The 14,784-nt window shown below is 45.6% G+C and overlaps 1 long non-coding RNA gene across 5 annotated transcripts in view; it reads left to right on the top strand.

Moving 5' to 3' along the window:
* LOC146174215 (uncharacterized) overlaps positions 1 to 14,739 on the top strand; it is a 38,205-nt gene extending 23,466 nt beyond the window's left edge. For all 5 annotated transcript variants that reach the window (XR_014702126.1, XR_014702127.1, XR_014702125.1 and 2 more), the window contains 2 exons: positions 5,429 to 5,486; positions 14,532 to 14,739. This is a non-coding gene — a long non-coding RNA (uncharacterized LOC146174215). The remainder of the gene's footprint in view (positions 1 to 5,428; positions 5,487 to 14,531) is intronic.
* The last annotated feature ends 45 nt before the right edge of the window (positions 14,740 to 14,784 follow it).

The raw sequence follows: 14,784 nt of genomic DNA, 5'->3' as shown, positions 1-14,784 counted from the left end.
TGGCGTAGGTGCATCCACTGCTATTCTCACTTCTAGCCCGTCACTTACTCAGGGCATGTATCAGCAGGATTGCCATGCATATTCCGAGCGGGTGCATGTAGGACACGTCTTTCTATTTGAATAATGTGAGATTCCAATACATTTTCTAAAACGGCATAAACATAACGAAAGTTTGGCTTCGAAACATGCCACAAATTACTTCAACGCTATGCATGGGGTGTATGTGTAAATAGTATGATGATATATTTTCTCCTCCAGTTGTTCATCAGTAAACTTCTACGCTAAAGTCTCTCTTTATTTTCCAGTGGGTTAGTTTTTTTATTCTTTTGAAAACCTTTCAGATGGGGCTGCATATTTCTGTCCACGGTTAGCTCTTGCGCATGCAATAAATAAAATTACAGATTAATATTCAACAATTCAATGTCGTCTGTAAACCATGCAAAGGTCGGCATATTTAACGCGATAACGTTATAATGGTCATCGAGAAAAAAATGTATCATCAATTAGATATTATATAACTGGCTAGAGGATAGAGACGTCAACAGACAAACAGTGACAGCTTCAGGTTTCGACACATCTTTAATATATCATGACGCCACCTATAGTAACATCGAGAAAACATATGTCGCGAATCATTTCTGACTGTGCAGACTGACGCCCAGACGTATACCAGCACACCATAAAAAAAATGAAGCAAACATCGATCCTTATTCGTAAATTACTTGCACCGTTAGTAGGTTCACAACCCGTAACATAATTAGTTGGTTCCGTGAGTTTTTCGACTACTCCCCCTGAAAACACACAACCTTATCATCTTATTTTCTTTTAATAATCAATTTGTGTTTTGTTAGACTACAGGCACATTCTCTATTATGCCAGTCAAGGTTGATGCACAGAGCATTCACTAATTAAGTATACCTAAATCAGTAGCTTTCCTGGTCGCTTGTCGCGGAGCCATGCCATGATCAAAGGGGTCATTGCGTAAAAACGCGCATTCGGATGCGGCGTGCTGCTTGGAGGGTTTCGCGGTGAAAAATGCAGGAGGCTTGTTTCCGACCAGTAGCTCAATATTATATCGGTTTCACTTCACTCGCAGTACATTCGTGAATACGGGAGCAATATCAGTTCTCCGGTATCGATTATAAATTTAATATCTGATAAATCAGACATGTAAACGTAGCTATACTTAATAGTATGGGCATTGACGAAGTATGGAATAAGAGTGGCTCGTTTAAAAGTATTTGTCCAGGTAAAAATAAACCCTCAAAAAGCTAATGTATTGTAATGAAAAATAAGCTGTTGTGTTAATTGTACTGATTTATCTATGTAACTGTTAATTAATTGAGGCATATGCACCACATTTTTATGTTCATCAAAGGAGCAGAAAAATACGCTTTACATTGAAACCCCAGGTGCTGAATCTCTATGTTTGTTTGATGATAGGGGACACTTGATTCCATTAGTAAATATTCTTTCTACTGATTACCGGCCATTATTATTCAGTCTTTGGTGCAGATGATAGTGCTGTGATGAGTGAACTCTCATGCTTATTTTAGAAAGCTATCACGATCTCCCTTACTGTATTATTAGAATTTAATTAACATCAAAATGTCTGACTTCATTTGTTTAGAAAGCGCTGGTGTTATTTGCTTATTGAGAAGGGGGTTCGAAGCATCTGATTCAGATATGAAAGTATGGCACATTTCGAGAATCAACCTGATGTGCGAAGGATTGCTCTCTAATTTTACAAAATGCAGCACAATCAGGTTACAAGAGCGCGCGGTTTATGGTGGCAGCTGAATTACTGAAAAAGAGAGACTTTAGTGGCCTTTTGTAGGGAGTGGCAGTCTGATGGTTGAAATGTGAGCATTCAGTGTACGCTTTAGCTTAAACCCGTGGTGATCAGCGTCTGAAATCCTGTCGCTTAATTACGGGGGGGGGGGGGGGGGGGAAACGTCACTTTTGGGCGCCCACTGGCGAAAGTGAGACTCCGACATATAAACCGCTCTACCCCGCCCTGCATCTACATATGCCTGCCAAAGCTTTAACCACTTGACGCCCGCTGTCATAGCCTGTACATTGTATCTTCCACTGCATTGCATGAGCCTTACTGGCTGACTATTTCTTTACGACCTCAAACCAGCTAAGACACGAGGATCGGAGCTGAACACTCGTGATCTTCCCGGACATTTATTGCAATAGCAAGGAGTCCCACTGGAGGAAGAAGTGGGACTTGCGTCCTGCTTTATCATTAGTGAAGTGCACTCACTGACCCATAAGATGTGCGGCGCGATGAAATTACAAGGCATGGCTAAGTTCGAAAGTATTCTGATCACGGCATATGAAGAACTGGAGAACGGGAGCGCCAATTAGCGCGCTTGGTGGTGTGCAAACGTATCTAGATACCTCCGTATATCAGCTTAAAATCCAGCCTCGGACAACTCCGTGCGTGTTTATGAGAGGAAGATAAAACAAGCACACAAGCACATAGCAGGCTGAAGATGCAGTATTGGTGGCTGCACAGACATTGCGCATGCGGTGATCAGTAATGGCGAAGAAGGAGAAGCAGTTAGTGAAATGATTGCTCCCCAATTCGTTTTCTTCAGCTTCCTTTAGCCTCGCTTCTCAATTTCTAGCAGTCGAATTTCGTTATCACCCGCGATCATCGTTTATGTTTCCATCCTCCCAATTTCATTCCTTCAGAGTGCATTTTAAGAGATGTAATTTTTGTAATGAGCGGACCAGCAAAGCAAACTTTATAGCTGGCTTTCAAACCTATTGTAACGCTTTCAGTCGATGATCCTCAATTGTCTCCAGTAGCTTTGTTCTCAATGCGGCTTTTGCCATGCGCTTACCACGCTTCCACCTCTGCGACATGACTCTCCCTAGCCTGCACACACGCACACACTGGCTACCCTTGTAGTCTGTTGTGTTGTGCTTAGTCAGCGTTCACATCGATTTCAAAACCGCCTTTTTTCTTGTTTTCTTAGTCGTCAACACTTTCTTGCTGAAAAACGCCACAGCGAAGCTTGTTGTAGTCTCCTAAATTGAGTACACCACAGCAAGTAATTCAATATCATACAGTATTGATATAGTTTAAAAACGAAAAGGAAATCAAATCATGCCTGCATACTCTTCTAGGCTGTGGTGACTGTTGGCTTCCTTTATATGAATAGAGCAGAGTTATGAAACTAGCCAGATTATATTCTAGCCGAAATAAGAAAGAAAAGATCATAGCCAGTGCTTGTACTCAGACAACAAGGTAACCAAGGCTATGTAGGAGTAACAGACGTGATTCCCAGCCAAAGCAAACGTAACAGAGGTTCAGAAAGATAGGCGGACGAAAGAGATTACACAGTTGGCAGTGATAGCGTGGCCGCAACCAGCACAAGGGCAACGTCTGTGCCTTTGTTCTATTTACGGTTATGAAGTAGAACTTGAGTTATCAAATAGAGAACATTGCCCTGCAGTAGGACCTGCATAAATATAAAAACTAAGCGGCTAGTGCATTGTGCAAAAGTTGCACATTTTCTACACAGAGGTTTCCAAGGCCGTCTTCTTATTATAACGTTTGCCTTTCTAAGGTTACGCTATCAGGGCCCGATAATGTCAAACATGTAGCTGTTATGAAACAGGACGACGTCTAGGCAGACGGCGCTTGCGTCGATATGAAACTTCTACCTCCATATTTTCATGGAATTTCCTCAGAACTACAAAGCACTATAAAAGGTAATAAATCTTCTGTAAAGCTTCCGCTTGTTATGGGTATCATTTTAATACTAGGTCTACCTTTGATAACTGTTTTAATAATCTATATGTAGCAAATATTTGCAAAAAAGAACGTATAATGCCATCGAAGGGCAACGCGTCTGCTTGCTGCATTCTTGTCAAGCACCGCGCTGTTTTCCCTGGACAATAAATGATGCTGTCAGAAGAGCCTTAGCCACAATGGTAACGAAACAAACGTCAAAAATAAAAACTTTAGTAAACATCAGAATACCTGACTATTCCCGTCAAAATATTGCCAGCATATTCGTCTCATATATTCTCAACGTAGACATCTCTCATAGCCTGAATCACTCTGGGGCGCTAAATCCAATAACAAAAACCATAATCTCAGCAGTATTTTACAGTATTCATTAGTTACCTCAGAATTGAAAATATCAGTAACACTGGCCATGGACGAATTAGCCTGCGACAAATGGCAGGATCTTTGGAGGACAGATCGAGTGTGTTTACGGTGCCTGAGGGTCGATCATGGTTGAACCTACGGTACTGACCTAATATAATCTCTATACATACGCATTACCTTTGCCTAGGCTTTAAATGTGGGAGATACCTACTTTTTAGGTTGCGACAGAGAGGGATCAAGCGAACCGTCATCCCTAAGTTGAGGTGTAGGTAATCTTCATATATTTTACTTAACGGAAGCCCAGATTTCGAGTTCCGGCAACTGGCAATCCCGCCTGCAATGCCGATGCCCCCTCTAAAACCTACTTCAAGATGTTTCCTTGATAACTTATTCGATTCTCTTGATATCACAGGCAACTACGGTGAACACAACATCGAGGTAGAAAATTATTTTTTTTATTGTAAGACTCCCGACCACAGTATGCTTCACGGACGTTTTTAAAGCGTCGCTTCACCCCTTGAAAGCCTGTTGAGCTGGGACCGAACATGTGTAGTAGCCTGAGGGTTGGACAGAAAACGTGTATAGATGAGGCTGTAGAAACACTGCTGCGGAACTGCGAAGCTTTGCAGAATAGGTCTGTGCTTATGCAATGAAACCTATAGAACTAACAATACTAACGCAGGGGCCAGTTGGTTGATCATAAGTAGCGCATGTTTCCAGATAAGCCTATGATGAAAGCCACTCCTGCACCAATAATTTACTGCAGCGTATGAGGCTACCTGACTAAATACTTCTGTTTAACTCTACTTCCTGGGTGGTATTCCCCTTGTGTAAGAATAAAGCCTGTTATTGGGAGGACATAAAGGCCATAATATGCAGTTGTTGTTTGTGGAATTCTGTGGGGAGGCATCCAGCGAGCACAAAATAGTCCCATTCGTCAAAAGCAAAAGCAGTCAGTGGAATTCTGTGGGGAGGCATCCAGCGAGCACAAAATAGTCCTATTCGTCAAAAGCAAAAGCAGTCACTTTACAGCCGCCAACAGCCCCTTCTAGGGCACCAGTGGTCTTGCTCCAAACATAAGCGGCTATCTTCGTGTTGCATCACGGGCTTAATATGTGTTGGCACAAGGTGGCCTCATTGGTAATTGGTGCGGCAGTGCTTTCCACTCCGAGCTCCACCTACGCGCTGTCGCGATCATATTTAACACGGCTATGGGAGGCATTTTATCAAACAAGAAGAATATACTTCGTAACTGCTCATTCACATTGTATAATTTTGTTTCTTTTTGGTTTCCAGGGCAGGATTCAATCCTGTAAATATACCTCGACCAAGCATTCAGCTGTGTCATAGACAAGTAAGTTGGCGGCAGCTCTCTCACTGTGTAAAATATTACTCAATTGAATACTGCAGTTTCCAAGTATCACGCCTTTTATTGCAGAAACATTGTGTTAGGCGCATACATATTGTGAAGATCGCCTGTCAAGTGAACGTGGCCATATTTATTGGTGCCACAAGAGCTGTATTATTCAGATTAGCTGCACAAGAGCATCCGCCTAAGGTTGTTTGGTCGGTTGCCTTTAAAACATGTGACACATAAACGCCTTGGTGAAGTGGTCACGACACAAGAGATGTATTGAACAAGTTGGAAGTGTTTCGCAAATGATAATAACTATAATAATAATAATAATAGTAATGTATATAATAAACACAGTTCCATTAATTGAATAAATGCTTACGAATTGCACAGCGAAACTATACGGGAAATGCGTATTCTAGATCAATTTGCGCAGCAGAGCACACACTCGTCTCGCTTTTTCCAATGTCAGAAGCGCCAATCGGAAGAACAACTGCTCTGTAAGAGTCGCGTCCTCAAACCGAAGAAGCGGTAGCAGAACAGCAGTTAGTGATCTGTTGTCTCATGCTCGGTATAAATTCAACGAAATTGGGATAACTGTTACTAGATATATAAAGGTAGAACTTAGCAGTTTAACCTGGCAAAACAAAAGGCGTGAACGATCTCTGCCTTAAGACTGCAAAGGATGGTGCAGATCCTAGAGCATTGTGAGGAGCCTATGCCTTTGCTGCCTCATCCTTATCTGTGCGATACAGCACTGGCCATTTCACCTTCCCCAAATGGTTATTTGAAGCATGTGCGGAACGCATGTTCTCATCCACTTTCTCAGAGAGCCGGGTAAAGTAAACCGGTGCCTAGCGAGCTCATCGCGTCTGCCTGGTCATCTAAGCCGCGTCAGAGAAGTAACTGCGGTGGTCATGGAGGTAACGTAATGGGATGGAGTAATCGGTAATCAGTGCACGCATGATGACGTGCAGGACCCTGCATGAGTTCAGGAGCGCGGCTTGAGGCTGGGGGATGGGGAGAGAGTGGTATTGAGGCCGCTACATGTGTTTCCTTGAAGAACCAAGACGCGTGCACCGCCGTGTGTGCCCCACCACAGAAGAAAAGAGCCGCGTCGGCTTCTAGATTCTTCGGTGTCTCACAGTGTCTCGCAAATCACTATTGGCGGGGTGACGTGTACAGTGTGCACGCTTGCAAATGGTCGGTGGAATGCGCGGGTGTCAACGAAGTGTGATAGTGTCGAGAGGTGAGACGTGGACTTAGCTCTTTAGCAAACAATTAGCATCTCGTAGCTTGTGGGTGCAAGCGAGGGATTAGCAATGGTGCTGAAGATGAGTGTGAGAACTATATGGTGTTACTTAGCCTTCCGAATAAATTTTAAAGATCTACCTTTCACTGTCCAAGGCAGACCAAATGCCACTGATATGGCATCACTTCGTTCGAGAATGACCTCATGATCACTTTCGACCTAATGCCTACAATGGCGAACCAAAGGCCGCAAGAGCAACTCGCTCACTTCGCAGGGAAATTGAATAAACCGCCGTCAGGCTTCCATTCGACGTCCGGCATCCTTAGACGGTAAAATCGAGCGTCAATGCGCTGTTGCTCTTGAATTCGTACTCTGGTGAGGCGAAGGTAATTTGAGCGCTGAAGATAGCCGACGATTTGTGGAATGTATCGCCTGGTATCGGGATGCCAAAGATTACCTAAACCACCATCCTGAATGAGCATGCAGTGTCAGTGAGGACGTATTTCATAAGAAACGTAGGAAAGTGAAAGAATCCCAATGCTTGTGTTTTGGGTCGATATAAATTCCTGGCATGTCAGCAGTAATTTTTGCAACATTAGGTGAATATTTAAATTTGAAGGGGCCCTCCTGAAGACACCAATTACGCCTACGTGGCATTCACCCAAATACGACCTTGTAATCTGCTCATGCGCGGCGGTACAATGCTTGCGCTGACTGCGTGTTTTCACACCAGTGAATTACTGGCATAAAGCTCGAGTCACTGAAGCCAGTCAGTCCGAGTCATTTTGGCGTAACGCACCAAGCAATGAGTGCATAATAAAATATGGCATAAGGCCGCGTATGCGACTCAAGGCAGTGGAGAAATGCACGTCACCTTTGCTGGCCGCGGCATTAAACAACGAAGGTATCGCTACTTTTTCAACATGTAATTTATTACAATGAAACATTGTTCTAGGTATATGAATTACGTGCACTCGTGGACAAAAGTGGTATACTCCACGCGCTGCGAGAAAACTGCCCGCCAGATTTTTTCGACTAAGAAGCAGTTATTTCTGAAATATGCATAACCTACCCTTCTTGATATACTTGCGATGCTATTTAAGCAATTTTGTGTGGCACATTTTTTTATACTGAAGAAATGCAATCGTTGCGGTTCGCGTGGAATATACCACTTTTGTCCACGAGTGTACATATTATTAAGAAAGCAAAACCAAACCAACATGATGCCAGATAGGAAAGTTAAAGCCAAAACCTTTACAGAAGAAGGAAAAGCAAAGCGCATCACTCGTGAGTGTTAATCCGATTGGTATTCGGCCTGTGCATAGAGTTCTCTTACATGAACAGGCACTCTACAGAAGTGATCATTTGTAGAAAAACAATTCGCATCATATGTGTTTTCCAGAGCTTGCAAGATCCAAATAGATAGAACATGTCTAAAGGCTTATCAGAACATCGCAGCTAGTGCAGTGCTGTATCGTACAGAATGTGTTGTCAAATTCAGTGCATATTTAACATCCGTTTCATAATATCCCAGAACAGTATTGCACCTATTCAATCGATGAAACACTGGCCAATAGTTTCTGCAGAATTAAAAAGGCATGATATTGTTACGGTGAAATAAGAAAGCGGTGTTTATTTACAGTGCTGTGGCAGCGGGACAAGGTGAAGCATACTAGCCCCCACACACCAACGTTTCTTCCTCTTTTTCTGCCACACCAGCACAATCCTTCATCGTCGTCAGTAGCGTGACACTTCCCCCCTACTCAGCCTAAGCCCTCTGGGAGTGTTCGTGAGTCGTGCGAGGCTGACACGGCTTCAAGCGGGCAACATGACATAGTTCGGTTTTGGCAGACCGACGAACCGATGCTGTCAGGCGGGCTGTTGCATACGTTAAATCACTGATGCGCTTGACAACCACATATGGGCCGTCATAGCGGGCCAAGAGTTGATGTAGGCAACGGGACCGAATTGGACGCCACAGCCAGAATAAAACGCCTAGAGAGTACGTGACTCGCCGGTGACTGGCATCGTATCGTACTTTAGAACGTTCTTGTGAAGCACCAGACCGCAATCGGGCGTTTCTTCGAGCTTCTTCGGCAAGACAGAGGGTCTCAGCCAGGCAGGGATCTTCACGGCTTGAGAAGGGCAGGATAGTATCCAGGGGGTAGCGTGGCGGTCTGGCATACAGCAGGAAGAATGAACTGTACCCAGTCGTCTCATGCGTGGTGGTATTAAACGCATTGCATGATGAAGGGTAGTATGATGTCCCAGTTGTTATGCCCTGCATCCACATACATGACAAGCATGTTGATAAGCGTTCTGTTGACGCGCTCAGTCAAGCCATTTGTCTGGGTACGGTATGGCGTCGAGTGTCGCGAAGTTATGGCGCATAAAAGCATGAGCTTTTCAACAACTTCAGAAGTGAATTGTCGGCCCCGATCAGTGATGACAATTCTTGGCGGCCCGTGTCGTAAGATGACTGAATGCAGCAAGAAAAGCAACACCTGATGCGCCGTAGCAGACGGAAAAGCGGCGGTTTCACAGTAACGTGTGAGATAGTCCACGCAGATTACAACCCAGCGATTTCCATCCACAGAATTTGCATATCCATTCCAATACAAGAGGGTTAATGTGCGATCGAGAAAGTTTAAGTAAAAGTTGCTGATGGGGAACTTTGTCGAATGCTTTTTCAAAATATAAAAAGAGAGCGTCTCAAGGTACATTTAAATCTAGGTTATAACATATCATTGATGAATAAAGCTAGTTCAGTGTCACATGACAGCCCTTTACGAAAACCATGTCGATTAGGATGAAAAAAGGCTATAGAAAGTAGGAATTTTATCATGTGAGAGTGAAGCACATGCTTCATTAGTTTCTAAAAAACGCTTTTTAGTAAAACAGTACGATAACTAGAACATGAAAATGGGGAACCTTTTTACGGAACTGGAACAACCTTGTATATTGTTACGGCGATGTACTTAATGTAACAGCACTGCGATGGGCTGAACTCGACGCTGAGACTTCAGTAGCCGTGCAGTGTCCACTCTGTCAGCGTCGTCCTCTTTCTCAACGCTTTGTCGTGCCCGTGTTCCTCGGTCGTCGTCTTCGTCAGTTAGCACATCACTTTGGTACCGCGTTTCCAGGTAACACTACCCCCCCCCCCCCTCGGCAAAAGGCAACGTCCCGGTGCGTATTAGGCGTGCGATGTGGAGGAGGAGTAATATGGCTTTAGGCGGGCGACATGTACGATTTCGGAAGTGGGTGTAGCAGTCGATGACCTTGGGTGGAGCGGTGAAATCTCATAGGTCACGTCGGTCACTGGGCGTAGTACACGGTAAGGACCTGTGTAGTGGGGCACAAGTTTTTGACTCAACCCCACAAGACGGCACGGAAGCCAGAGCAACACCAGAGAACCGGGAGGATAGTGCACATCGCGGTGGTGAGCGTCGTAGCGGCGTTTTTGAGCTTCTTGAGAGATGGTGAGATTGTGACGAGCAATCTCGCGAGCAGCGTCGGCTCGGGCGATGGTATCGCGAGCATAGGTTGTGACGGGGCCAGCGGCGGGCAGCAAAGTGTCAAAGGGCAGTAAGGGGTATCTTCCAAAGAAAAGATAGAATGGAGAGTACCCAGCAGTGTCATGACGCGAAGAGTTATATGCAAAGGTGACAAATGGCAGACTAATATCCCAGTCGCGATGACTGTCGGATACGTACATTGCGAGCATGTCGGTGAGTGTGCTGTTAAGACGCTCCGTAAGGCCGTCCGTCTGAGGGTGATAGGCAGTGGTGAACTTGTGCCGAACGGAGCAAGAACGAAGTATTTCCTCAACAACTCGGGAAAGGAAACAGCGGCCACGGTCGGTAAGTAGTTGACGGGGAGCACCATGGTGTAGTATGATGTCATACAAAAGGAAGTCAGCAACGTCTGTGGCGCAGCTGGTTGGAATGGCGCGAGTGATCACGTACCGCGTGGCATAATCGGTGGCCACAGCGATCCATTTGTTTCCTGGCAAGGACTCGGGGAAGGGCCCTAGGAGGTCAAGGCCAACACCAGAAAATGGCTCAGTCAGGATAGCAATCGGCTGCAGGTGTCCAGGTGGTAGCACAGGAGGTTTCTTCCGGCGTTGACAGAGGTCGCAAGCTGCTACATAACGTTGGACAGAGCGGTAAAGTCCAGGCCAGAAGCAACGCCGGCGCACGCGGTCGTATGTGCGTGAGAGGCCAAGATGACCAGCCGTAGGGGCGTCGTGCATTTGCTCGAGAACGGCAGAGCGTAGGTGTTGGAGAACGACCAGCAAGTGCTCAGCGCCATCAGGTCGCATGTTGCGGCGGTATAGCGTATTCCCATGAAGGAAGAGCAGGGCAAGGGAAGAGTCACGGCTCTGTGTGCGGAGGCGGTCGATAAGAGAACTGAGGGTTGGGTCCAACCGCTGTTCGTCGGCTATGTGGGAAAAGTCCAATATAGAGAAGACACAAGGGCCCGACTCATGGTCAGTAGAGGAAGGGGGATCGACGGGATAACGGAACAGACAGTCTGCATCCTGGTGAAGCCGACCGGATTTGTATACAACGGAAAAGGTATACTCCTGCAAGCGCAGTGCCCAGCGGCCGAGGCGGCCAGCAGGATCCTTGAGGGAAGAGAGCCAACATAAGGCATGGTGATCGGTAATTACAGTGAAGGGTCGGCCGAACAAGTAGGGTCTGAATTTTCCAACGGCCCAAACGAGATCCAGGCGCTCCCGTTCCGTAATAGAATAGTTCTGTTCTGCTGATGACAGGAGACGACTGGCGTAGGCAATAACGCAATGTTGGCCGCGTTGTCGCTGTGCAAGAATGGCACCAATCCCGTGGCCACTGGCGTCGGTGCGAAGTTCCGTTGGGGCAGACGGGTTGAAATGGGCCAACACAGGAGGATTGGTGAGAACAGCGATGAGGGTGGAGAATGCGTTATCCTGCTCTGGTCCCCATGAGAAAGGAACGCCTTTCTTCAGGAGATTGGTGAGAGGACGAGCAACAGCGGCAAAGTTTGGGACGAACCGGCGAAAATAAGAGCACAGTCCTATAAAGCTGCGGACATCACGGGGTGAACGGGGACATGGAAACGCACTGACAGCGCGAACTTTGTCGGGATCGGGTTGCACGCCGGTGGCATTCACGAAATGGCCAAGCACTTTAAGTTCGCGGCGACCAAAACTGCACTTCTTTGAGTTCAGTTGATGCCCGGCACGGCGGAAAAGTGCCAAGATGGAAGAAAGGCGACGAATATGGCTTTCGAACGAGGGCGAGAAGACAATCATGTCATCCAAGTAACATAGACAAGTCGTCCGTTTGAAGCCGCGGAGTAAGGAGTCCATCATTCATTCAAACGTAGCAGAGGCGTTGCAAACTCCAAAAGGCATGACCTTAAATTGGTAAAGTCCATCGGGTGTGACAAAAGCTGTCTTCTCGCGGTCTTGTTCGTCAACAGAGATCTGCCAGTAGCCGCTATGATATTTTGCACCTTGGTAAACTAATAAGTTTCTGATTACGCTGCACATCTTTCCTTTGTAGTCGCATGCCTGTGGTCGCACGGATGCTTATGAGTAATCATACGCTTATTCCATTAACTTTCAATGTCAGGGGAAAGGAATAGTTTCCCTCGCCACGAGATTCCATCTGGCGAAGCCGTAACCCAATCCACTAGGGCAACTCTGCTGTGCAGCAGACGACAAATTTTTCGGGCTGCTCTCCGTCACTGATGAGGGAAAGCGCAAGGGTAGAGAGCTAAGCCTTACCGCCAGGGCTCCCGGCCCAGATCCGGAGCTATCAATCAGCACCTTTCTTCTGCAAATGCCATTCAGTTCATATTGATTAATGCGCAGCACCACTAAGCATATAGCCTTACAACTTCTTTTTCAAGCGTTCTGCTAGCCCTCTATATTGTGTTGTTATGAAACTGTCTCTTGTGACTTGCTTTGCTGCACATAATTTAATGCAATAACTTGAACAATTTTTCTTCAGAAAACCAGGCGTGGGAGCTATCGCCGTTATCAACGTTGGGGTTGTGTTAAAAAAAAAAACAGTTGTATGGCTCAGGCCGCTAGTAGCTGGCAGCTGACATGGGCAGTCCCCCCCCCCCCCCCCCAATTGTTGTAGGCTTGTGCGACGGCACCTACAGGCTTTACAGGCAGACATCATATATATATCCTGTTTATTCCACCCACACAATATAAATACTTCACCGTTTACGGACGGACGTGAACATACGAGAGAGAACGGGATTTATTGAAAGCAAGGCGGAGAAACCGGCCGGCGGTAAGGGACTCCGGCCTCCTCCTTCACATTGCGGAAGATGGTACAAGGAGGTAAATGAGATGTAGAGGGCAAATGGATGGTGATTATTCTATAGTACGATGAACATAACATTTCAAAATATTTCACGACATTGTAACAAGGCCGTGGGCAACAATCGAAGAGACTGGGATTTCACTGAACTAAACTTTCAATTTTGCTGCCTTTGGCCTGCAACACGGCGGCCGCTAGCAGTAGACGACTACGAATAGCCACTGCGCTCTTAAGCGCTCAATTAAAATTCAGCGAATAAATGTCTAGACAAAACCGCAAAACAACATTGAACATTGTGGAAACGGTCGCAAGTGGCTGAAATCATTACAAGTACATTTTGGCTCATCTATTAAAGCGACAAAGACAATGATAAAGACCACTGTCTGCGGCATTGAGCGCGAACAAAGAAAACAAAATCTTGCTGTGTAATACAAGCAGAATAAGACCTCACGCCATCGGCTGCCAGTAGCAAGAAAGATTACAAGGGTTCGTTGCATTACCCCCCCCCCTTTCCTTTAAAATCAAATTAGAAAGAAAAGTATGAAAATCAGCATTACAAATTAAACGTCGTGGACTTTTAGTGCATTTAATAGGTCTTAAGCCACATGCGATATTATCCACTCACAATAATCCAAAACCACACAGATAACCACAAGACACAATAATTCACTTCCACTCACAAACACATCCGCGCTCGCACTGATGTCCACCCACATTCACGGCATTCTTTTCACAGTCGCTTTTGATGACACTTAATACCACCCACTAGCCTTCATACGCACGTCTACTCATACTCACGTCCACTGGCACTCGTGACCGCTCACTCATACCCACATACACGCCTACTGACACTCGCAACCTGATTCACAATCCCGCTTATGTCCACTCATTCGCACTCGCACTCATGAGCACTCACACTCATAACCACTCACACGCAGAGATGTGACCGTTAGAGTATTTGAGTTCACTACTGAGTTAGCGCGCTGGCCTGTTGCACCCGACCATATAAAATTTGGCGTAACTCCTAACTTCGACTACAAAGAGAACTAATTATATATAGTGTTTCTGTATTTCTCGCCCTCGTAAAGGGGATAAAATAGATTTTCATTATAATGTTACGGGTGACGGCTGAAGAAAGGTTTAGGAAAAAAGCGACGTTACATAAAAGGGTAATTATACTTGATTTTTTTAAATACTACAATGAAAGCAGTGCACGCCATTGCTTCAGAGAGATATAGGCGGATAGCACTCAGCTAGCTCTACATCAGTGAGTTCAATTATACGGTGTTCCGAATTTCGGACAGCAAACGCCAGCAGGATAGAATAATCTCTCTGTTGTGAAGTGTGTAAGCGAGCATAATCACATTAAGATGTAAACTGGTGTTAGACATAATCATGGAAGTGACTTCATGAGATACGGTATAAATTTCTGCAATGTTATTTCAATGCATGCATCGTTCACCACTTCAGTGTCCACCAGGCCATTGGCATAAGCCATGCGCTGAAGGCTGCACCTGCCGCCGAAGACTGGACGACGCCCGTCACCCACTTATCTGCGTCCGCAACAACAGTCCCCTACCCGGCTTCATACAGTAGCGGCAAACTTACGGTGTGAACGGGGTCAAGTGGGCTGCTTCGAAAGGCGTATTTTGAAAACAAATAAATGTAAAATATATTTTGAACGAAGTGCGTGTTCTGTATTTTCCTCAGCCTTCCGTGTGTA

The sequence above is a fragment of the Amblyomma maculatum genome, chromosome 11, assembly GCF_055883805.1.
Source record: "Amblyomma maculatum isolate TAMU_Amacu chromosome 11, ASM5588380v1, whole genome shotgun sequence".
NCBI classification, from domain to species: Eukaryota; Metazoa; Arthropoda; class Arachnida; order Ixodida; family Ixodidae; genus Amblyomma; species Amblyomma maculatum.
This window is presented reverse-complemented; position numbering and strand designations above follow the sequence as displayed.